At 45.0% G+C, this 24497-nt stretch overlaps 1 protein-coding gene across 2 annotated transcripts in view; it reads left to right on the top strand.

Moving 5' to 3' along the window:
* The first annotated feature begins 17228 nt into the window (after nt 1-17228).
* FARP1 (FERM, ARH/RhoGEF and pleckstrin domain protein 1) overlaps nt 17229-24497 on the top strand; it is a 323140-nt gene continuing 315871 nt past the window's right edge. Inside the window, exon 1 of one of the 2 annotated variants that reach the window (XM_055426586.2) lies at nt 17229-17366. The gene's annotated coding sequence lies outside the window, so the exon portion shown is untranslated. Of the gene's footprint in view, nt 17367-17720; nt 18031-24497 lie in introns of those variants that run through there. The other variant, XM_055426585.2, reaches the window with a different exon arrangement.

The raw sequence follows: 24497 nt of genomic DNA, 5'->3' as shown, positions 1-24497 counted from the left end.
CTTATTGGGTAGTGTGAAAGTTGCTGCTGCTGCTGCTGCTGCTAAGTCGCTTCAGTCGTGTCCGACTCTGTGCGACCCCATAGACGGCAGCCCATCAGGCTCCCCTGTCCCTGGGATTCTCCAGGCAAGAACACTGGAGTGGGTTGCCATTTCCTTCTCCAAGTGTGAAAGTATTAGTCGCTTAATCATGTCTGAGTCTTTGCGACCTTATGGACTGTAGCTCTCCAGGCTCCTCTGTCCATGGGATTCTCTGGGCAAGAATACTGGAGTCGGTAGCCGTTCCCTTCTCCAGGGGATCTTTCTGACCCAGGGACTGAACCCAGGTCTCCTGCATTGCAGGCAGATTCTTTACCATCTGAGCCACCAGGGATGGTGTGGACAGAGGTAAAACCATACCTATCCTTCTTTTATGCCACTGGTCAGCCATAATAAGTGGCTAACAAGTAAACCATGATAGGAGAGGAATCTTAAACATAAGGAAAGACTTACAAGTTCAAAGAAAGGGGAAAGAGGAGCAAACCAGTGTATACTGAGATATTATTTTTCAACCTATCAAATCGACAGAAAACCTGGACGTGTGACCATTCACGGTGGTGAGGCAGTGGGGATGGGGGTCTCTCACACGTTGCTGGCCTGAGCATCAGTTTCAACAACGCCGTGGAGGGCAATCTCACAATGTTCATCAAAATTATAAATGTTCCACCTTTTGTCCCGGAAATTCCGCTCCTAGGAATTCCTCTCATGGTGGCACCCATGCATGTGCTCAAGGGCAGGGGCAGCGTTACTCATGGGAGCATTGGCACTCATAGGAACAGATAAGAAGCAATTTAAATGCCCGCCGATAAGTGATTTTTTAAATAAAATTCGGTGCTCCCGTGTAATGGAATACTAGGCAGGTGTAGGAAATGAGGAAGCTCTTGATACAAAGTTTTTTTTTAATTATTTATTTCTGGCTGCTCTGGGTCTTCTTTGCTGCTCAAGCTTTCTCTAATCGCAATGTGTGGGCTGCTCACTGCGGTGGCTGCTCTTGCTGCTGTTCTCAGACTCTAGGCTGTGGCCTCAGTAGTTGTGGCGTTTGGGCTTGGTTGCTCCAAGGCGTATGGGGTCCTCCCAGACCAGGGATCGAACCTGTCTCCCTTGAATTGGTAGGTGGACTCTTAACCGCTAGACCACTAGAGAAGTTCCACAAGGAAAGTACTGATACAAAGTTATTTCCAAGATTTTCCCAGAAAAAAAAATAGCATAAAATTCTACTTTTTCTGTTAAAAAATAAAGGAAATAAAAATATACACCTGGATTGACTTGAGTTTCTAGTACGGTGAAGAAGAAACCATTGGTAGTTGCAACCTCTTTGGGGAGTGGGAGGGGGGATAAAAGTGGAGCCTCAGGAGGACAGGATAGAAGGAAAGTTTTCATGAGATGCTTTTTAGCAGAGTTGGACTTGGAATCAGGTAATGCATTCCCTTTTTGAAAAATTAAAAGACGATGATGTCATGTTGTTGCCTCTGTTGAACATTCGCCCTTGCTGGGGGTTCTTGTGTCTTGGGACATCCTAGAGGAGGGTGAAACCCCACTATTTGGATTTAGGTTCTGATCCAACCCGGCTCTTCTGGAGCTCAGGATGCTGTCTGAGATCAGTGGTTCTCAGCCTGGCTACGTGCTAGAATCTCTTGGTTGGCGGGGGGAGTTGAAAAAGTCTGATGCCCAGATTGCACCCCAGATATCAGGATCTCAGAGCAGGGGAGGAGGACCTGGGCATCAGTGTTTTATTTAAAGCCCCCAGGTGTTTCCAACATGCACCCAAGTGTGAAAACCTGTGGCTCAATACACATGTAAGTAATAACTTCCCCATTTTATACACACTCATTCCCCGTGTTTCTCTTTCGGGTGACCTCTCTGGGGTAGGAAGGAGGATGAGAGTTGAGTCACAGGGGGACGAGATAGGAGGAAAGCGATCTTTTCTCTCCCTCTGGGACCTGGGTGACCAGCAGGGAATGTACGGCTTAGATATGCCTGTGAGACATTTGTAACTAGGAATTGTTAAACAAGCGAGCAAAAACCCGTCTGTGAACATATCAGAGTCCTCTAGTAAGAGTCAACTTGACAAACGTAAGATTAATACCAGGTTTGTGTGTTTGATGTATTTAGATACTCATTATTAAGAAATGTGCATCAAAATATACATTTTAGAGTGTATGAGAAGGATTTTTTTTCTTCATCTAGAGTAAGAGATCTGAAAAAAAGAGATGAGAGAAAAATCCATGGCATGAACGATTAGTGATTCCAGATGAGTCAAATTCAAATTAATAAAGACTTTATATTATTCATCACTACAAAGAAGTAGTTGACAGGGCGATTAATTGTGTGATAATAGGGCTAATTCTAATAATTTTTCCAGTATTTTTAAATAACAGTTTTATTGAGTTATAATTCACATACAGTACACTTCGCTCAATTAAAGTGTAAAATCCAGTGGCTTTTAGTATATTTACTGAGTCTCATAGTCATCTCTACAATCAGTTTTATCACCATGAAATAAAACCCATGCCTCTTAAAGTCGGTCCCTATTTCCTTCCACCCCTCTCAGCCAGAAGCAACCTCGAATCTACTGTCTGTCTCCATATAATTGTTTCCTCTGGACAATTCATATCCATGGAGTCAGATACTATTTAGTCTTTTATGACTTGTCTTCTCTCACTTAGAGTAACGTTTTGAAGATTCATCCATGGTGTAGCCTGTATCAGTGTTTCATTTCTTTTCATCGCCTAAATAATAGGCCACATTTTGTTTATCAACTCATCGTCAGATGCACCTTGGGGCTGTTCCCACTTTTTGGCCGTCATGAATACCACTCAGGTGAACATTTCTGTACAAGTCTTTGTGTGTACATATGTTTTCATTTCTCTTGGCACATACCTTGTAGTGGAATTCATCATTTTATTACAAAAGTTTCAAACATATAACAAAACTGAATTTTAGAGTGAACATGCTTCCCACCATCAAGTTTCTGCTATTATGACTTTATTCTCCTTCATCAGATACTATCCTTGTATCTATCCCTCTAGCCATTCATCAACCTTATTTTTTAAAAGTTTAGTTTATTGAAGCATAGTTGGTTTATAGAGTTAATATCTGTTGTATAGCAAAGTGATTCATTTATATATATATTCTTTTTTATATTCTTTTCCATTATCATTTACTACAGGATATTGAAATTATAGGATATCATTTATTATAGGATATTATAGCACAGTTCCCTGTGCTGTACCGTGGGGACCTTGTTGTTTTATATGTAAAAGTTTTGCATCTGCTAATCCCGAACTCTCACTCCATCCCTCCCCCACCTTCCCACCCTTGGCAACCACAAGTCTATTCTCTGTGTCTTTGAGTCCGTTTCTGTTTTGTGGGTTAGTTCATTTGTGTTATATTTTAGATTCCACATGAGTGATATCACATGGTGTCTGTCTTCCTCTAACTTTATTTAATATGATGATCTCTAGGTCCATCCGTGTTGCTGCAGATGGCAGTATTTCATTCTTTTCTATGACTGAGTAGTATTCCATTGTATTTTGAGTGCTAGTCACTCAGTTGCGTTCGACTCTTTTTGACCCCATGGACTGTAGCCCGCCAGGTGCCTCTGTCCATGGAATTCTCCAGGTAAGGATACTGGAGTGGGTTACCGTTTCCTTCTCCAGGGGATCTTCCTGACCCAGGGGCTGAGCCCGGGTCTCCCGCATTGCAGGCAGACTCTTTACCGACTGAGCCAGCAGGGAAGCCTATTCCATTGTATATATGCATCATATCTTCTTTATCCATTTGTTGTTGGTGGGCATGTAGGTTGTTTCCATGTCTTAGCTATTGTGAATAGTGCTGTTATGAACATAGAGGTGCATGTATCTTTTTACAAATTTATTTTTAATTGGAGGATAATTGCTTTCCAGTGTTGTGCTGGTTTCTGCCATTCATCAACACGAAGCAGCCATAGGTACCTGTAGGTACCTCCCTCTTGAACCTCCATCCCATCCCGTCACATCCTTCCAGGTTGTCACAGAGTACCAGGTTGAGTTCCCTGCGTCATATAGCAAATTCCCACTGACTAGGCTTCCCTGATAGCTCAGTTGGTAAAGAATCCACCTGCAATGTGGGAGACCTGTGTTCGATCCCTGGGTTGGGAATATCCCCTGGAGAAGGGAAAGGCTACCCATTCCAGTATTCTGGCCGGGAGACTTCCATGGTCTGTAGAGTCCATGGGGTCGCAAAGAGTCTGACACCACCGAGTGACTTTCACTTATTGTCTATTTTACATATGGTAATGTGTATGTTTCCAGGCTGTCCTCTCAATTTGTCCCCCTCCTTCCCCTGCTGTGTCCACAACTCTGTTCTCTATGCCTGTTTCTATTGCTGCCCTGCAAATGGATTCATCAGTGCTATTTTTCTAGATTCCATATATATGCATTGATAAACAATATTTGTTTTTCTCTTTCCAACTTACTTCACACTGCATAACAGGCCCTACGTTCATCCACTTCACCAGAGCTGATTCAGATTCATTTCTTTTCATGGCTCAGTAATCTTCCACTGTATGTACGTACCACAACGTCTTTATCCTTTCAGCTGTTGATGGGCATCTAGGTTGCTTCCACGCCCTGGCTATGGTAAAGTGTGCTGCAATGAACATTGAGGTACACGCGTCTTTCTCAGTTACGGTTTTCTCAGGGTGCATGCGTAGTAGTAGGATTGCGGGATCGTATGGTAGTCTTTTTCCTAGTTTTTTAAGGACTCTTCATACTGCTCCCCATAGTGAATGAATGTTGCTCGGTCATGTCCGACTCTTACAGTCCATGGACTTCTCCAGGCCAGAATACTGGAGTGGGAAGCCTTTCCCTTCTCCAGGGGATCTTCCCAATAGCTGCATCAATTTATGTTAAGAGGGTTCCTTTTTCTCCACATCCTCTCCAGCATTTATTGTTTGTAGATTTTTTGATGATGGCCATTCTGACTGGGATGAGGTGATAGATACCTCATTGCAATTTTGATTTGCATTTCTCTAATAATAAGAGATGTTGAGCACTTTTTATGCGTTTATCAGCCATTTGTATGTCTTATTTGGAGAAATGTCTGTTTAGGTCTTCTGCCCATTTTTGACTGGGTTTGTTTTTCTAATATTGAGCTGCAGGAGCTGCTTGTATATTTTGGAGATTAATCCTTTGTCAGTGGCTCCATTTGCAATTATTTTTTTCTCATTCTGAGGGCTGTCTTTTCATCTTGTTTATGATTTCCTTTGCTGTGCAAAAACTTTTAATTAGTTACCCTTTATTTATTTTTGTGTTTATTTTCATTACTCTGGGAGGTGGGTCACAGAGGATGAATGCATCTTTTTGAATTATACTTTTGTCTGTGTATATGCTCAAGAATGGAATTGCAGGATCATATGGTAGTACTCTAGGGGACTTTCCCAACCCAGGGATTGAACCCAGGTCTCCTGCATAGCAGGAAGATTCTTTACCATCTGAGCCTGCAATGCAGGAGACCCTAGTTCAATTCCTGGGTCGGGAAGTTACCCTGGAGAAGGGATGGGTTACCCACTCCAGTATTCTTGGGCTTCCTTGGTGGCTCAGATCGTAAAGAATCCACCTGCAGTGCAGGAGACCTGGGTTAGATCCCTTGGTTGGGAAGATCCCCTGGAGGAGGGCATGCAACCCACTCCACTTTGCCTGGAGAATCCCCATGGATAGAGGTGCCTGGCAGGCTACAGTCCATGGGATTGCAAAGAGTTAGACACAAATGAGCGACTAAGCACAGCACATGGTAATCCAAATTTTAGTTTTTGAGGAACCTCCATGTTGTTTTCCATAGTGATTCTACCAATTTACATTCTCACCAACAGTGTAGGAGGGTTCCCTTTTCTCCACACCCTCTCTAGCATTTGTTATTTGTAGATTTTTTAAATGATGGCCATTCTGACCATGTAAGGTGGTACCTCATTGTAGTTTTGATTTGGATTTCTCTAACAACTAGTGTTGAGCATCTTTTCATGTGCCTGTTGGCCATCTGTATATATTCTTTGGAGAAGTGTCTGTTTAGGTCTTCTGCCCATTTTAAGCTTATTTTTAAATGCATTTCAAGGTAAATGACATCAGTACTTTTCCTTTAAATATCTCAGCATTCATATCATTAGCTAGATTAGAGTTCAACATTAATTTTGTTTCATCTCTTTTGCAATAACATTTACATATAATGAAATTGCACACATCTTAAGTGTAAATTCCCTAAGTTTTGACAAACACATCTGTTTGACCCAAACTTTTATTGAAGTACATTACTATCACTCCAGAAAATTCTCACATGTACCCTTCCAGCCCTTACCCTCTGCTCTTCAAAGACAACATTTATTCTGAGCTTTTCTCCATGTATTTGGTTTGCTTGTTGTAAAGTTTCATACAAATGGAAAAATACAATATATACTCTTTTTTGTATGCAAAGTTGCTTTTACTCAGCAAAATGTTTTTGAGGTTCATCCATGTTCTACATGTATCAGGAGTCCGTTTCTTTCTCTTGTTGAGTTGTAAGTCCATTGTCTGTGAATAGACCACTGCTGACTTTTTCATTCTCCTATTGATGGGCATTTGTCTCCCGACCTCCCAGTTTTTTCAATTTGATGAATCAAGTTGCCATGAACACTTTTGTACAAGTCTTTTAGTGGCCATAGGTTTTTATTTTTCTTAGGTAAATACATAGAAGTGGAATTTCTCAGCCTTACTGTAAGTGTATATTTTTAGTTTATAAGAAACTGCCAGATTTTTTCCCAAAGTGGTTGTACCAGTTTACAGTCTTCTCTGCCACATGTAAATTTCAGTTGCTTCACACCCACCTTATCAAACTTTGATGTTGGCAGTTTTTTTAATTTTAGCAATTCTATGTGCGTGTGTAGAGTGTCTAGTTGTGTCTTTAATCTGTGTTTCCCAGACTAATAGTAAACTCTCTAGTCACTGAATGTTCATAAATCTTCTTCAGTCTGCTCAAATATTTTGCCCATTTTTGAAAGTTTTACTACATGATTCATGGGCCAGTTCTGAAGAACCACCACTAATAATATACAAATCTACTCTATTTTTAAGTATTTCTAGGAAAGGAAAACCTCTCTTTCTCTGTCTTTGGTATTGCAAAACTTCTAACTGTAAAAAAATTAACTTCAGATCACTGTCATTTAAGTCTGTTTTTCTTGGTTACTCCTTATTCAGAGTAAAAACAGAAACATTTAGAAATGCTCTGTGATGAGGCATTGCACATTTATTTAGCTTATTTTCATTTTTTAAATTAATTTTTACTGGAATATAGTTGCTTTACAACGTTGTGCTAGTTTCTGTACAGCAAAATGAATCCATCATACACATACTTCTATTCCCTCCTTTTGGACTTCCCTCTCATTTGTTCTCCACAGCGCATTAAGTAAATTTCCCTGTGCTAAATAGTGGATATATGTCAATCCCCATCTCCCAATTCATCCCCTCCCAGGTTATATTTGGATGTATGACAGTAGTTTTAATTAGAGGATAGAAATTATTTCGCAAATGATATGCTTTATTTCTTCTTTTCCACTAGTATTCCCAATAGGTATGAAAAGGATAAAAAGGAATAATTCAGTCGAGTACCAGTTTACTGCTGTGTTTGTGCATCTTCAACCCCTTTGCTGATGAGCTAAAGAACAGGGCTCTTCTTGCTGGGAAAAGCACCACCCCACTACTTAGGGAAAAGGTGTGTGTATAGATTGAATTCACTGTCTTTTCAAGAATTAGGAGCTGCACTTAAGCAGACTTGATCCCATGCAGGAGGACGAAGAGTCCCCAGTTCATCAAAAAGATTCTCCCCCCAGAGATGGTAATTTGGGGATGAAGAGGACTGACTGCCTTTAGCTTTGATACACTGAGGGAAGAGGGGAGTAAAGCTCGGAGATGCACGTGTCCTTGTGACAATCATCCCTCATCCTACCCAGGTGGGGGCAACCGGGTGTGTGCATGCTTGTGCTCAGTCAATTCAGTCATGTCTGACTCTTTGCAACCCTATGGTCTGTACCCGGCCAGGCTCCTCTGTCCATGGGATTTTCCTGGCAAGACCACTGGAGTGGGTTGCCATACCTTTCTCCAGGGGATCTTCCCATCATAGGCATTGAACCTGCGCCTCCTGCATTGCAGGTGGATTCTTTACCACTGAGCCACAGGGAAAGCCCAGCAACTAGGTGATTTCTTTTTAAATGTATCCTTCGATGATCCTTCAGCATGCATTAGACCTATGGATTTTAGCAGCAATTGTTGGAGTGGGCATGGGGTGGGGGGGTGGCAAAGAACATTTGTCTTTATTATTACCTTAAAATGTATGGCAGTCCAATTTTTTTAAAAGGGGATAATTAAGCAAATACATACGGAATTCCCAGTGCTGATTTTTAAGCATTAGAGTGATTTTGTATGGGCCATTACACATGAGATTAACAGTCCAAATGGATTTGCTATCTTGACCATGGAGACACACACACACATTTTTCCACTCATTCCAACTTCAACTCTCAATGCATTTCTGAATGATGAAAAATGTTTCCCATAACCATCAACAGTGATATACCTTACCCTTAGGTATCATTTCCTTCTCTGAGAATCAAAAGGTGAGGTCACAGGCCAGATTAAAAATGATTCTAATCTATGACTTTTCTCTGGTTTCCTCCTAAATGTCTCCTTTTGAAAGTAAAGTGGAAAAAATACAACCTAGAGTCCTTACTGTTTATCCTATTCTGGTTTCTCTCCTAAAAGAAGTATATGCTTAATGCATTTCTCTAGCTGCCTTGATTTATGGATATAAAGGCAAAACACAGCATAATCACTCAGAGTGTGGCTGCGGGAGTCTGCCTGCCTGAGTCTGAGTCACCGTTTCTGCCATTTACCACCTGTGTGAACTTAGCTAAGTTACTCAGCCTCAGCTGTAAAATGGACATCATACTATAGTTCCTACTTAATAGAGTTGATGTGTTAGTTAAATGAGTTAATACTAAGTTCTAACAGGTAAGCTGTAGGCTACACTTAGTCACCCAGTCATGTCCGACTGTGTGACCCCATGGACTGTAGCCCACTAGGGTCCTCTGTCCATGGGATTCTCCAGACAAGAATACTGGAGTGGGTTGCCATGCCCTCCTTCAGGGGATCTTCCTCACCCAAGGATCTAACCCAAGTCTCCTGCATTGCGGGCCAATTCTTTACCATCTGAGCCACCAGGGAAGCCCAAGAATACTGGAGTGGGTAGCCTATCCCTTCAACAGGGGATCTTCCCAACCTAGGAATCGAACTGGGGTTTCCTGCATTGCAGGCAGATTCTTCACCAGCTGAGCTGCCAGGGAAACCCTCTAACAGGTATATGTTTTAGCTATTCTTACTATTGTAAATAGAAAAGAAACTTTAGAAGGAGTTGAAGTTGAGGGTTAAAATTTCAAAGCAGTTCTAATCAAAGTGCAATACGATTAGTTTTAGAACTTGACAGAATGATACTGAAATTCATCTGGAAAAACAAACATTAGGGCTAGCCAGGAAAACTTTGAAATTATAGAATGTAAGTTCTATCAAAGAGTAAAATACATTATGAACATTTTGTTACTGGGACGCAAACAGGCAGATCAGTAGAGAAGAATATGGACTCTACTACATGACAAAATTGGTATTTCAAACAAATGTAGAAGAGATGGACTATTATTATTTTTAAAGATATTTTTATTTATTTACGTGATTTGGCTGCCCTGGGTCTTAGTCATGGCATGTGGGATCTTTAGCTGTGGCATGAGAACTCTGAGTTGGAGCATGTAGGATCTAGTTCCCTGACCAGGGATGGAACCTGGGCCTCCTGCATTGGGAGTAGAGTCCTAGCCACTGGACCACCACAGAAGTCCTGGGATGGATTATTTAAATAGTGTCTATTTAGCCACTTGGAAAAAAGAGAAGTTGGACCTGTGTCTCATTTCTTCTGCCAAAACAAATACTGTATAGGTTAATTATATAATATATAAAAATAAACTGTTAAAGTGTGAAAATACAGTGATTTCTAAAAAAGCCTTGAATAGGGAAGACTTTTTCAAGCATGATGCAAAAATGTGAAATCATAAAAGTAAACACAGATAAATCTGACAACACAAAAATCAAGAACTTCTTGTTGCAAAAAAGGACCGTAAATAATGTCAAAGACAAAAATTCACTATATGCTAACAATGGGCTAATTTCCTTAACATACAAAGATATTAAGAATCAACAAAAAAAGATAGCCCAATAGCGAAATGAGCACAGAATGTAAAGTCAGTTCATGGGGACTTCCCTGGTGGACCAGTGGCTAAGACCCCACCCTCCAAGGAAGCCCAGGTTAGATCACTAGTTGGGGAACTAGATCCCACATGTTGCAAATAATAGTTTGCATGCCACAACTGAAGATCCTGTGTGTTGCAACTTGAAGATCCTGAGTGCTGCAGCTATTAAAAAGACCTGGTGCAGCCAGGTGAATACATAAATATTAAAAAACAAAAGTCAGTTCATGGATAAAGAGATGTCAATGGATAATTTTAAAATAAAAATCCATTTTACCTATGAAACAGACAAATTTTAAAAGCTTGCCAGGACCCAGCACGGACTAAAGGGTAAGTAGTAAGCGCTCCCAAGCACAGTTGGTTAGTGGGTCTCCTGGTTATCTACTGCTTAACAGCAAGTCACCCTAGTTTTAATGGTGGTGTTATTGTTCAGTCGCCAAGTCATGTCCGACTCTGTGACCCCGACTCAGACTGCTGTGGCATGCCAGACTCCCCTGTTCTTCACTATCTCCTGGAGTTTGCTTAAATTCATGTCCGTTGAGTCAGTGATGTGATCTGTCATCCTCTGCGGCCCCCTTTTCCTTTTGCCTTCAATCGTTCCCAGCGTCAGGGTCTTTTCCAATGAGCTGGCTCTTCACATCGGGTGGCCCAAGTATTGGAGCTTTAGCATCATTTTAATGGCATAAAGTAATGTTATCATGGATTTGGTGGATCAGGAATTTGGAAAGGGCACAGCAGGGGTGGCTCTCCTTTGCTTCCTGGTATCCTTAGCTGGTTGGACCGAAAAGGCAGGGGGTGGCCAGCATGGCTGAGCATCAGGAGAGGGCTGGAGTAGACCTTCTCTAAACACTTCTTTACTCCCTGGTTCCTGGTCTGAGATGGTGAAGGATCTGGGACTGTCAGTTGGAGTGTCACTATGCAGCCTTTCACTTAGGTGCCCTCATGTAATCAACAGTTCCTATTCTCTTGTCCATAGATCAGCACTGCCCTAAACACAGAGGCTTCCCTGACCCAGCAACGTGCTGGTGGTGTGTTCTAGGGGCTGTACTGTGCTTAGTCGCTCAGTCGTGTCTGACTCTTTGCAACCCTATGGACTGTGGCCTGCCAGGCTCCTCTGTCCATGGGGATTCTCCAGGCAAAAATACTGGAGTGGGTTGCCATGCCCTCCTCCAGGGGATCTTCCCAACCCAGGGATTAAAACCAAGTCTCCTGCATTGCAGGCAAATTCTTTACCATCTGAGCCATGGGGGAGGGAGTGGGAACTGTGGAATAAGAAGTTTCATTTCACTGTGACATGTTATCACTTTAGTATAAAACATTTGCCCACATACTTGTATAAGCTTAGAGAGTTTCTGGAAGACTAAAAACTGATGGGAAAATGATTTGCAAGAAGTGAGACTGGGAATGCGGGCAAGGGTGTCATATGCTTTATGTTTTACTTAATACCCTTCTGTACTGTTTAATTATTTAACTTGCCATACACACACATTTATTGTAATAAAAAATAGCTAAAATTAATATAAGTAAAAGTTGAGAACAGGAAAACTACTTAATTCAGAGAGATTTCTAAATAACCCGATAGCATGAGTTATAAATGGGACTAGAAGAAGCACAAGCTGGAATCAAGACTGCCGGGAGAAATATCAATAACCTCAGATGTGCAGATGACACCACCATAATGGCAGAAAGTGAAGAGGACTAAAAAGCCTCTTGATGAAAGTTCAGTTCAGTTCAGTCACTCAGTTGTGTCCGACTCTCCGCGACCCCATAAATCACGGCACGCCAGGCCTCCCTGTCCATCACCAACTCCCGGAGTTCACTCAAACTCATGTCCACAGAGTCGGTGATGCCATCCAGCCATCTCATTCTCGGTCGTCCCCTTCTCCTCCCGCCCCCAACCTTTCCCAGCATCATGGTCTTTTCCAGTGAGTCAACTCGTCGCACGAGGTGGCCCAAGTATTGGAGTTTCAGCTTTAGCATCAGTCCTTCCAATGAACACCCAGGATTGATCTCCCTTAGAATGGACTGGTTGGATCTCCTTGAGGTACAAGTGACTCTCAAGAGTCTTGTCCAACACCACAGTTCAAAAGCATCAATTCTTCGGCGATCAGCTTTCTTCACAGTCCAGCTCTCACATCCATACATGACCACAGGAAAAACCATAGCCTTGACTAGACGGACCTTTGTTGGCAAAGTAATGTCTCTGCTTTTTAATATGCTATCTAGGTTGGTCATAACTTTCCTTCCAAGGAGTAAGAGTCTTTTAATTTCATGGCTGCAATCAGCATCTGCAGTGATTTTGGAGTCCCAAAAAATAAAGTCTGACACTGTTTCCACTGTTTTTCCATCTATTTCCCATGAAGTGATGGGACCAGATGCCATGATCTTTGTTTTCTGAATGTTGAGCTTCAAGCCAGCCTTTTCACTCTCCTCTTTCACTTTCATCAAGAGGCTTTTGAGTTCCTCTTCACTTTCTGCCATAAGGGTAGTGTCATCAGCATATCTGAGATTATTGATATTTCTCCCAGCAATCTTGATTCCAGCTTGTGCTTCTTCCAGCCCAGCATTCCTCATGATGTACTCTGCATATAAGTTAAATAAGCAAGGTGACAATATACAAATATGCAAAGATGGGCTCGATAAAGGACAGAAATGGTATGGACCTAACAGAAGCAGAAGATATTAAGAAGAGGTGGCAAGAATACACAGAAGAACTGTACAAAAAAGATCTTAACGACCAAGATAATCATGATAACGTGGTCACTGACCTAGAGCCAGACATCTTGGAATGTGAAGTCAAGTGGGCCTTAGAAAGCATCACTACGAACAAAGCTAGTGGTGGTGATGGAATTCCAGTTGAGCTATTTCAAATCTTGAAAGATGATGCTGTGAAAGTGCTTCACTCAATATGCCAGCAAATTTGGAAAACTCAACAGTGGCCACAGGACTGGAAAAGGTCAGTCTTCATTCCAATCCCAAAGAAAGGGAATGCCAAAGAATGCTCAAACTACTGCACAATTGCACTCATCTCACACGCTAGTAAAGTCATGCTCAAAATTCTCCAAGCCAGGCTTCAGCAATATGTGAACCGTGAACTCCCAGATGTTCAAGCAGGTTTTAGAAAAGGCAGAGGCACCAGAGATCAAATTGCCAACATCCGCTGGATCATGGAGAAAGCAAGAGAGTTCCAGAAGAGCATCTATTTCTGCTTCATTGACTATGCCAAAGCCTTTGACTGTGTGGATCACAATAAACTGTGGAAAATTCTGAAAGAGATGGGAATACCAGACCACCTGACCTGCCTCTTGAGAAACCTGTATGCAGGTCAGGAAGCAACAGTCAGAACTGTACATGGAAAGTGAAAGAGGAGAGTGAAAAAGTTGGCTTGAAGCTCAACATTCAGAAAACAAAGATCATGGCATCTGGTCCCATCACTTCATGGGAAATAGATGGAGAAACATTGGAAACAATGTCAGACTTCACTTTTTTGGGCTCCAAAATCACTGCGGATGCTGATTGTAGCCATGAAATTAAAAGACGCTTACTCCTTGGAAGGAAAGTTATGACCAACCTAGATAGCATATTAAAAAGCAGAGACATTACTTTGCCAACCAAGGTCCGTCTAGTCAAGGCAATGGTTTTTCCCGTGGTCATGTATGGATATGAGAGTTGGACTGTGAAGAAAGCTGATCGCTGAAGAATTGATGCTTTTGAACTTTGGTGCTGGAGAAGACTCTTGAGAGTCCCTTGGACTGCAAGGAGATCCAACCAGTCCATTCTAAAGGAGATCAGTCCTGGGTGTTCATTGGAAGGACTGATGCTAAAGCTGAAACTGCAATACTTGGGCCACCTCATGTGACGAGTTGACTCACTGGAAAAGACTCTGATGCTGGGAGGGATTGGGGGCGGGAGGAGAAGGGGACGACAGAGGATGAGATGGCTGGATGGCATCACCGACTCTGTGGACATGAGTTTGACTGAACTCCGGGAGTTGGTGATGGACAGGGAGGCCTGGCGTGCTGTGGTTCATGGGGTCGCGCACAGTCGGACACGACTGAACTGAACTAGGTAATTATATCATTTTATAATCAAAAATCTGAAACTGAGACATAAATGACACAAAACGACAAGGAAACACCTCAGTTATTTGGGGGTTGATTTTCCAGGTGGAAGACTTTCCAGGCCAGGTATCCCTGGTTTTCGGTTGTTGTTCACTGTCCAAGTCCTGTTTGACTCTTTGCGACCCCATGGACTGCAGCACGCCAGGCTTCCCTGTCCTTCACTGTCTCCTGGAGCTTGCTCAAACTCACGTCCATTGAGTTGCTGATGCCATCCAACCATCTCATCTTGTGTCGCCCTCTTCTCCTGCCCTGTCTTTCCCAGCATCAGAATTTTAGGTAAAAGAATATATAAAAAAATAAAAAGTGCTTTCAATGAGATTAAGTACAAAACTCAGAATGTTTGTGAGAATTGGAAGGGATCTGGGGAATTGCTCCTCCAGTGAGAGCCCCCTTTCTTTTTTTAAGATTTCTTTTTGATGTGGACTATTTTAAAAGCCTTTATTGAATTTGTTACAATATTGTTTCTATTTTCTGTTTTGCTATTTTGGCCAGGAGGCATGCAGGATCTTGGCTGCCCCACCAGGGGTCAAACCAGGACCCTCTGCATTGGAAAGTGAAGTCTTAGCCACTGGACTGCCCGGGAAGTCCCTGCCCTCACCATCCTCTGTTTTCCTTCTTCTCCAAAGGCTACTACCCTCTGCCTGTAAACCCCCTCAGATGTGTCCTTTAAAAGTCACCTTCCCTGGTAGCTCAGTTGGTAAAGAATCCGCCTGCAATGCAGGAGACCCTGGTTCAATTCCTGGGTTGGGAAGATCTGCTGGAGAAGGGATAGGCAACCCACTCCAGTATTCTTGGGCTTCCCATGTGGCTCAGCTGGTAAAGAATCCGCCTGCAATGTGGGAGACCTGTGTTCTATCCCTGGGTTGGGAAGATCCCCTGGAGAAGGGAAAGGCTACCCACTCCAGCATTCTGGCCGGGAGACTTCCACGGACTCTATAGTCCATGGGGGTCACAAAGAGTCAGACACCACTGAGCTACTTTCACTTCACTCCCTTTAAGAACAAAAACAAAGAACAACTAGCCAGCATCAGATGTCATGTATTATGATCTTAGGCATGTTAAGAGCAAAACAACACAAACCTTACTCCAGACATAGAAAGAAGATGACGCAAACACTCTAGGGTCACTAGGTAAATGTCGGTTTTCTAATTTTCTGCCATTTCTACAGTTTTGGTTTTAGCTGTGATATATGGCAAGTCACCTTGCTTCCTGCTCAGTGAAGTGCCCTGAGTAGCAAAAAAGAGCACCAGAAAGCTTGTTAGAAATGCGTCTCGAGATTACTAAGCTGGAATCTAGGTTTACCATGGTCTCCAGGTCTGTCACATACCTGACCACGCTTTGGAATCACCTCCAGAACTGTAAAAATGCTGATGCCTGGCTTCTCACCCCAGAAATCCTGGTATATTTGGCTGGGGTGAAGCTTGGACATTGAGGTTCTTCTCTTTAACCTCAGGTGATTCTGTGATTCCAAGACTCAGTACCCTAATCCAGTGGTTCTCAAAGTGTGGGCCCTGTGCCACCTGAGAACCTCTTTTTTTTTTTTTTTTGAACAGAGGAAAATTTATGCGTCGAACCTGGACTGGTCACTTATGATAATATACATGCTACAATTCCATTCTCTCCAATCATTCCACCTTCACCCTCTCCCACAGAGTCCCAAAGAGTGTTCTAAATGCCTATGTCTCTTTTGCAGTCTCTTATACAGGGTTTAGGTTACCATTTTTCTAAATTCCATATATATGCGTTAATATACGGTATTGATGTTCTTCTTTCTGGCTTACTTTACTCTGTATAATTGGCTCCAATTTCATCCACCTCATTAAAACTGATTCAAATGCATTCTTTTTGATGGCTGAGAAATACTCCATTGTGTATATGTACCAAAGCTTTCTTATCCATTCATCTGCAGATGGACATCTAGGTTGCTTCCATGTCCTGGCTATTATAAACAGTGCTGCAATGAACATTGGAGTACATGTGTCTCTTTCAATTCTGGTTTCCTCGGTGTGTATGCCCAGGAGTGCGATCGCTGGATCATATGGCAGTTCTATTTCCAGTTTTCTGAGGAATCTCCACACTGTTCTCCATAGTGGCTGTACTAGTTTGCATTCCCACCAACAGTGTAAGAGGGTTCCCTGAGAACCTCTTAAAAACACATTCTCAAGCTCACTCCAGACTCCCTTTCCTGGAGTTTCTGATGCAGGAGGTCTTTGATTTAGTGCTGCAGGCAATTCTGATGTTTACCGAGGCGGGAGAACCCGCTAAGGTAGGTCTGGGAGGTGGGGAGGCCCAAGGTGTAAAGCGGTAGGTCTCAGCTGGAGGATGGGAACCATTGACTTTTCCCCCTTAGGTCCCTGCCTGCTGGGTCCTTGAATCTTGCTCCCGCCTCCATCGAGTTCCCGGAGCTCCGAGGCCCCACAAGAATCTGTAAACAGCTGACCTACTCCACTCCTTTCCCGTGCGCGGGCATCGCTCTGGTCCCCGGAGGGGGCGTGGAGGACGCCGGGGCGCGGCGGGGGAGGGGAGGTGACCACGGCCCCTCCGGGATTGAGTCCCTCGTGGCCCAGGGTGGTGCCGGAAGCCCGCTCCCGTGGCCCCGGGGAAGGGGAGGTGCTCGTCGGTCCCCGCACCGCGCCGCGGCCCGCGCGGAGACAGAAAGTCCTAGGAGGTGGACTCACGGGCGGGGCTCCCTCTTGAACAACCGCAAGCACGACTCGCAGAGTCCCGATCCTGGCCGATCCTCCGCCAGCGGCTGGCGGTGTCGCCCGGGCGCTCGTCTCCCGCGCCCTCATCTCGCTTTCGACCGCAGCGGCGGGACTGGCGCGTCCCTGCTGGCTCGGCGCTCTCCCCGGCGCCTCCTGCGTTCTGGCCGGGCGGTGGCCGAGCGGCGAGCCCGGCTCGGGCCGCAGGACCAAGTAAGGCGCGGATCGGAGGTGGGCTCGCCGGGCCGGGGAGGGCGCTCGCGGCGGGCGGCCCCTGGGCGCACCTGCCCCCGGGGCGGCGCGGAGCCGGGGCGGGGCGCGCCGGCTCGCAGGGCGCGGGCGCGGACGCTGGAGGGGGCTGTGGCTCTCCCGCCGTCCCCGCGGCTCGGGCGGCGCGGCGCACGGGCTCCCCCGCCCCTCGCCGAGGGGCCGGCGCAGGCCCGGGGAGGGGCTCGCCTGCCTTCACTTCCCGCTCGCCGGCCTGGAGGCGGCGGGGCCGGCAGCGGGGCTGCGGGCAGCGCTCGGCTGGCGCGCGGGGCGGGGACGCGGCCGCCACCCGCTTTGCGCCGCTCCTCCCCGCGCGAGCGGCGCTCGGCCCGGCGTCGAGGCGGCCATGGCGACCCTGAGCCCGCTCCCCACCCACCCCGCCTGCTCCGCCCTCCCCTCCGCCCCGCGCCACCTTTGATGGCTCGGACCTCGGCCGGCCGCCGCCAGCCCCGTGCGCGCGTCCGCGCCGCTGCCGCCGCCCGCGGGTATTAATAGCCGAGCGTCCCCGCCGCACGCGCAGCCGGAGCCGCCGCGCCCTCGGCCGCCCGGGGCTCGGAGCTGCGGAGCCCGGAGGCCGGCAGCGGGAGCCGGAGCCGCCCGCGCCGTGGAGGTAGGAGGCGCGCGGCGAACAATGACCGCGGCGGGCGGGCGGGCGGGCGGCAACTTGTGCGAGTCGGGCGCCCGGAGCCGACCGATCCGGGCGCGGCTGGAGGGAGCTGCGTGGCCCGCGGCTCCTGCCCGAGGGAGGTGTGGCGGGTGGCATCGGGCTTCCTCTCCACTAAGGCGGGAGCGTCGCCCTCCAGCCAGGCAACAATAGCCGGAGCTCCGGGGCCTCTGGGCCCCGCGCCGCCCCTTGCGCCCTCCTCTCGCCTCGGCGGACTCGAGCCGCGGGCTCCGCGCGCGTCCCCACTCGCCTGCTCCCGCCCCGCGGCGCCCTCCCGCCGCTTCCTCCCGTCCCACCCGGCGCGCTGACAGCGCCCGACGCGGCTTCCGGACCTCCGGCCGCAATCTGGGCCCCCGAGGCCGCCCGCGGGCCGGGGGGGTGGCCGCTGGCGCGGGTGCCACCGCGTTGCCGGGTGCTCGCGGCTCGCCCACGCGCGGCGGGGGAACCCCGAGTGGGTGACAAAGAGGAACACGCCCTCTCGCCGAGTTGCATTTTTGTCCCTCGTTACCGCCAGCCTTTATGGAGACCAAAGTTTACTCTCCGCTCCCCCACCCGCTTTTTTTTTTTTTTAAAGCAAAGGACACAGATTTTTGTGGTGAGCGTTTCAAAACAACAACTTCTGATTGTGGTTTTACGATTTGAGTTCCGGAAACTTTAGCTGTGTGATCCGGCCAGACCCTTTGAGAGTGTGTGCATGTGTGTGTGTGTTTTATTCGAGGGGGAACACGCATTCCCGGGCATCAGTCTGGATGTCGTGTCTGGCAGTGGGAGCCCAGCTCTGGAATCTGTGCAGGGTCTCCCAGAAAACGAGCGAGGTGCGAGGCACGAAGAACTGAGGACCCTGGTTATCAGATCCGCCGCTTGAGATGCGGAGAGATTGCCTCGCATCTGGAACAGTTTAGCCGGCTCAGCCTGTCTCCCTGTGATCCTTCTGGAGTACCATGGTGGCCTCTGGCTGTTTCATTTTATGGTCCTGGTTAATGTCTTGCTTGTTAGTTTCCCAGGTTTGACTTGCTCAGCGCCGCCCTCCCCTGTATTACTGTTCCACCCTGAGCCATGGCTTTTGGGGACCCCCATCTCTCCCACCCCGCAGGCAGCATCTTCAGCCGGAGCCAAACCCCAGCCTAAACCCCGTGGGTTAGGTTCACTGTGCTTTGTGCCTGGTGACTTGGCCAAGCCCATTTCAGAACATCTTCCATCATTGTCTTGCTTTTCTTACTCAGTCTAAACCGGACAGAAAGCAGGAAGAAAGGCTTTTTCGCTCCTGAGAGCTTTGGGACATTTGCCTTAAAAATTGTCCTCACTGTTGTGATCAGGCAGGCACTTCTGAAGTCTCCTGCTTTTGGCTGTCTTCCACATTCCACAGCCTTCTGGTTGGGGCTTTACCTTCAGCCTTTCCGTAGGGTTGGTCTTCTGGGTATGATAGTTTCTGACAATGCTCTTCATGTGGGCTCAGCATCCACATGGCTCACTTTATATTCCTGCAGCATCCTTCTGCAGCAAGGCACCAATATTGGAGTTACTCCAAGCACAACGGGGAACGTTTGTGTTTTTAGAATGTCTGGCTAATAGATCTGCTTCTGGGTAAAATAAATAGACACACGATTGGCCAGTGGCTGGCTTCCTGGGCGAAGTGTTGGTGGAAATAGTAAGCTGCTAGCCCAGCGTTTCCCAGAATCTCTTCTTTCTTCTTTGTGGATGAGAACCTTGAAATACCTGGTGATGATGTAACTGTTCTCCATAGGGTCACAGACTCAGTGGCGTTCCCCCTGTAAGTTGGGGTGTGGTTTTTCATTCGAGGAGGGCTTCCCCTGTGGGAATCTTGAAGTGAGGTTTATAGTGTCCCTTTTCACACAATTAGTCTTTTCCTGGAATTTTATTCAGGGATTGAATTCCCTAGGTCATAATAGAATACTAAGGCTACTCTGTGGCCAAATTTACCAAAGGAGACTTAAAAATCTACCCTAGATAATTTTCTTCTGGTGTATTGCAGTTATGTCATAATTATCTTAAGACTATGAGGAACTTGGGTGAACATTTTTGTTTTGCTTTTCATTTAAAAAACTGTTGGAGGAAATGGTTTCTCGGAAGATAAGAATTGAATATAGTACTGAAAGGGTTACCTTTTTTAAGTGGAATTCATCCTTAGCATTCATTGAACTCTAATAGTCATGTGAAGTCGCTCAGTCGTGTCCGACTCTTTACGACCCCATGGACCGTAGCCCACCAGGATCCTCTCTGCCCATGGGATTTTCCAGGCATGAATACTGGAGTGGGTTGCCATTTTTTTCTCCAGGGGATCTTCCCAACCCAGGGAAGATAATAGTCATAGAAGAGTTTAATTCATTTGGAGAATGGTATATATTTGTAAGGATATTTAAATATATATGCATGTGATAGAAATCAGAAATGAACACCTTTTTTCCATCCTTGAGGAGGTTAGAGAACACTGAAGAAGAGATGGGAGCCCAGTTTTTACTTGCTGAACACTCTTGAGGAAAGATGGAATGTGTGTTTCCCAGAGGGCGAGGGAAGTTGTGTGAATTTGTAGGTACTTGGCTGATGCTTTGATAGCATGGTGAACCAGGCATTTCAAACAAACCTTTTGCAACTGACCTTGCATATTGCAGAGAGCTGCTTAGTGTTTTTGAGAAAGGCACTTTCCCCTTGAACTGAAGATGCTACAGATAAGAGAGGGGCTCTTGTAATCCCAGTGCTTCCCAGGTGGTAAAGAATCCACCTGCAATACGTGAGACCTGGGTTCGATCCCTGGGTTGGGAAGATTCTCTGGAGGAGGGCATGGCAACCCACTCCAGTATTCTTGCCTGGAGAATCCCATGGACAGAGGAGTCTGGTGGGCTACAGTCTGGGGGGTCGCAAAGAGTCAGACACGACTGAAGTGACTGAGCATGCACTTGTAATCCCAAAATACTATCACTGGAGTCCTTTCTGTTGATACTTTGGGTGCCCAGGTATTCCAGGTGTTGCTTACCATTGCCTGGGAAGGGAAAGGGTGGGATTTTAAAGGTTCTTACGGCTGCACCTCGCCTATTATTTGGTGCTTTTGATTGAAAGGAGGGCTCACCAAGCCTGACTGTTGAATGGGCAATGGCGGACCAACATTTTTTTTCCCCCTTGCTTTTTAATGGTTAGAGTTTCTGCTGTAGCCTCACTTCATCAAACAGGCCCCTCACTCTGTTTCCGCCAGGTTACTGCCTTAACCATTTCCACATGTCGGGCAAGATCAGAGCCCAACGGTTTCCATTCAAATTACTCGAAATACTGATTTCGCCAGTCCTTTTTTGCCGAATGCTGCCTTTGTTTTTAATCAAGAAGCCCCCAGAAACTGTTTATTTTAAAAGTGGAGAAACTGTCTTTTTATAGGCTTCCCTCCTCCAGGTTTAAGTCAGTTAAAAATATTTTGTCAAGTGGATACTTTGAGCAAAAGGGAACAATTGATACATATTAAATGCGGGAGCTCTAAGCCTTTGATACTTGTGAAATAAACCAGGGACCATAGGGTACAAGGGGCCTAAAAGTGAGCTCATGCTCAGTGCTGCCCATGAACTCCGGCAGTTTTCTTATTTAACTTGCGATGGAAATTAGAGACAGCTGGCAAGATTGGCAATTAAATTAATATGAGAATTCATCATTTACACTGAATTAATTTCATGTGTTAGATGGTCATATTTGTGCATATATTTTCAAACAAAAGGGCCTTGAGCCAAATTAGATTATCTTTTTTCTATTGTGTAAAATTCCTCATCCACAAGAGCAACTGCACTCTAAGTGTAAACTTTGGGCTTTCCGTAACAGTATCGTAGAAAAGACATAAATCCAGTATTATGATGCCTTTCACTTTTTGTTCTCATCATATTAATTCAGGATCTGCTATATAGTGCATGCACACAACAAATCTTTGCTAAATACTTGCCGAGTGAATAAGTAAACCTCATTTTCATGTCCTTTCAAGTTAGCCTTTAAAATTTTTACCGGAAATCTGATATTAGCCCTGACAAGTTGTTGTTCTCTGGGAATTTCAAAATTTGATATTTGATTTCATTTCTGTTTTGATCTAATTTAACCATTGAAGCTAGCCTTTAAAGTTAGGTATTGTAAAAATATACAGACTCATTTTTAAGAAATCTGACATAAAAATGCATGAAGCAGAAAGTAAAACCTACCTGAAAAATTTGCTTCTGGGAGAACTTTCCTTCTTCCTGAGAGATGTTTTTTTGGAAGTTCCATGAACGAGCATTTATTGGGGTGTCTGCTTGTGTCAAGTCGCTTCAGTCGTGTCCCACTTTGTGCAACCCCATGGACTGTAGCTCACCAGGCTCTTCTGTCCATGGGATTCTCCAGGCAAGAATCCTGGAGCGGGTGGCCATTTCCTCCTCCTGGGGAATCTTCCCAAGCCAGAGGGTAACCTCAATTTTTGTGGGCCTTGAAGTTTGTTCCAGAATGATGAACTAGCTGGGCGTGCAATTCTGGATTATTGTTTCTGTGTTAATCCACTGTCTTCTGGTCCCTTTGTTGCTGCTGTTGTGTCCGCTGTCAGGCTGACTGTTATTTGTAAATAGTCTCGTGTTTTCTCTCTGGCTGCTTTGAAGACCCTTGGAGTTCTGCGATTTCACAAAGCCTAGGTGTAATTTCACCTTTCCTTTTATTCCTCTCTCCTCCTCCGTCTGCTTTTCCCTCCTGCTTCCCCCTTCCTCCATCCTCTTATCAGTCTGACCCTTTCTGCTGCCCTGAGTATTCCAGTGTCTGGATGCACTACTCTTTGTTGGTCTGGTCACCCTTGGCCATTCTAGTTGTTTCCAGTCTGGGATGTTATGAATAAGGCTGCTATGAACATTTGTGAACAAGTCTTTGTGCGGAGATCTGTTTTCCTTTTTATTGCTGGGTCTTATAATAAGTGTATGTTTATAAGAAACTGCCATCTGTTTTCCAAAGTGTTTGTACCACTTTACATTCCCACCAATGATAGACGAGTGTTCCACTTCCTGTAATCCTTATGAGCCCTTGAAATTACCCATCTTTTTCATTTTGGCCATTCTGGTGGATGTGTTAGTGGTATCTCCTTGTGGTTTAATTTTATATTTCCCTGAAAGAGAAATAATAGGTTTTTCCTGTGCTTTTTGGCCATTTGGCTATCTTCCTTTGTGACGTGGCCATTCACACTTTGTTCTTTTTCATTGATTTTTGTCTGATTGTTTCATATAGCTTTTGAGTGTAACTGATATGTAAGAAACCGCACATACTTAATGTCATCTTATTTTACAGTTATGAGAGTTCTGTGTATATTCTGCATACAAGTACATTGTTAGATAAATATATTACAAATATGTTCACCAGGCTATTTTTTAACCTTCTCCTTTTTTAATGGCATCTTTTGAAGAGCAAAATTTATGAGGAAAACATTGTACATGGTCCACTTATTGAGCTTATTAAAGGTCAGAGAATTTTTTTCAACTTTGGAAGAATAACACAGTTTTGTGTGTAAGAGATACACTAATATCACTCTGTTCAGGAGGTCAGACCCCATTTACTTCATGCAGTTCTGATCTTTCCTAACTGAAACTGAGTTGAAAAGACATGAAAATGGGAAAAAAAACACAACCCTGCTTGTTTTGAAAAATCTCAGGAAACAAGGGGTTTAAGATTGTGATCAAATAAACAGATTTCCAAAATTCAAAATTGAGTTGTTTGTTCTTTTAGCACACAGAAGGATTGTGGAAAAGAAGTATTTTCAAAATCAATACCAAAAAATGGAGCCCTAGGAAAAAGCAAGACGTAACATTCTAAAGAGAGGTCAGAATGGCATATGTGAGTGCTTGTAAAAGGAGTTTAGTTTTCCTATTTTGGTGTGAATTTTATCGTGTTATTTATGTATTCTCCTCATTTTCTGAACCGGATAACAAGCGTTGTCAGATCAGACAGCATGTTTGCCTGATTTTTGTTTCTCCTGCTCACAGAAGGTAAATAAATATTCCTTGACTTGAATTAAAATTTGTGTCCTGACTGAAACAGAAACACACTCGCAGAAATAGAGAACAGGCTTGTGGTTGCCAAGGGGGAGCCGGGTGGGGAAGCGTGGGTTGGGAGTTTGGGGTTAGCAGATGCAAACTATTATACACAGAATGGACAGACAACGGGGTCCTCCTGCAGAGCACAGGGAACTATAGTCAAAATCCTGTGCTAAACCATAATGGAAAAGAGAAATAGATACATAAATTTAAAAATTTCTCTATTGAAAACTCCATGATGTTTTAGGATATGGAATTTAGAGGTTGGTATTAAAGGTCAGAAGAGTTGGGAATATAGATATTAAGATGAAACAGATCTGCCCTTCTGTATGTTGTCCATCTTTGTGATGTTGGGCAAGTTATTGGTACTCTTTCCCTAAAACCTCA

The sequence above is a fragment of the Moschus berezovskii genome, chromosome 13, assembly GCF_049115385.1.
Source record: "Moschus berezovskii isolate FMDL1 chromosome 13, NW_MosBer_1.0, whole genome shotgun sequence".
Lineage (NCBI taxonomy): Eukaryota > Metazoa > Chordata > Mammalia > Artiodactyla > Moschidae > Moschus > Moschus berezovskii.
This window is presented reverse-complemented; position numbering and strand designations above follow the sequence as displayed.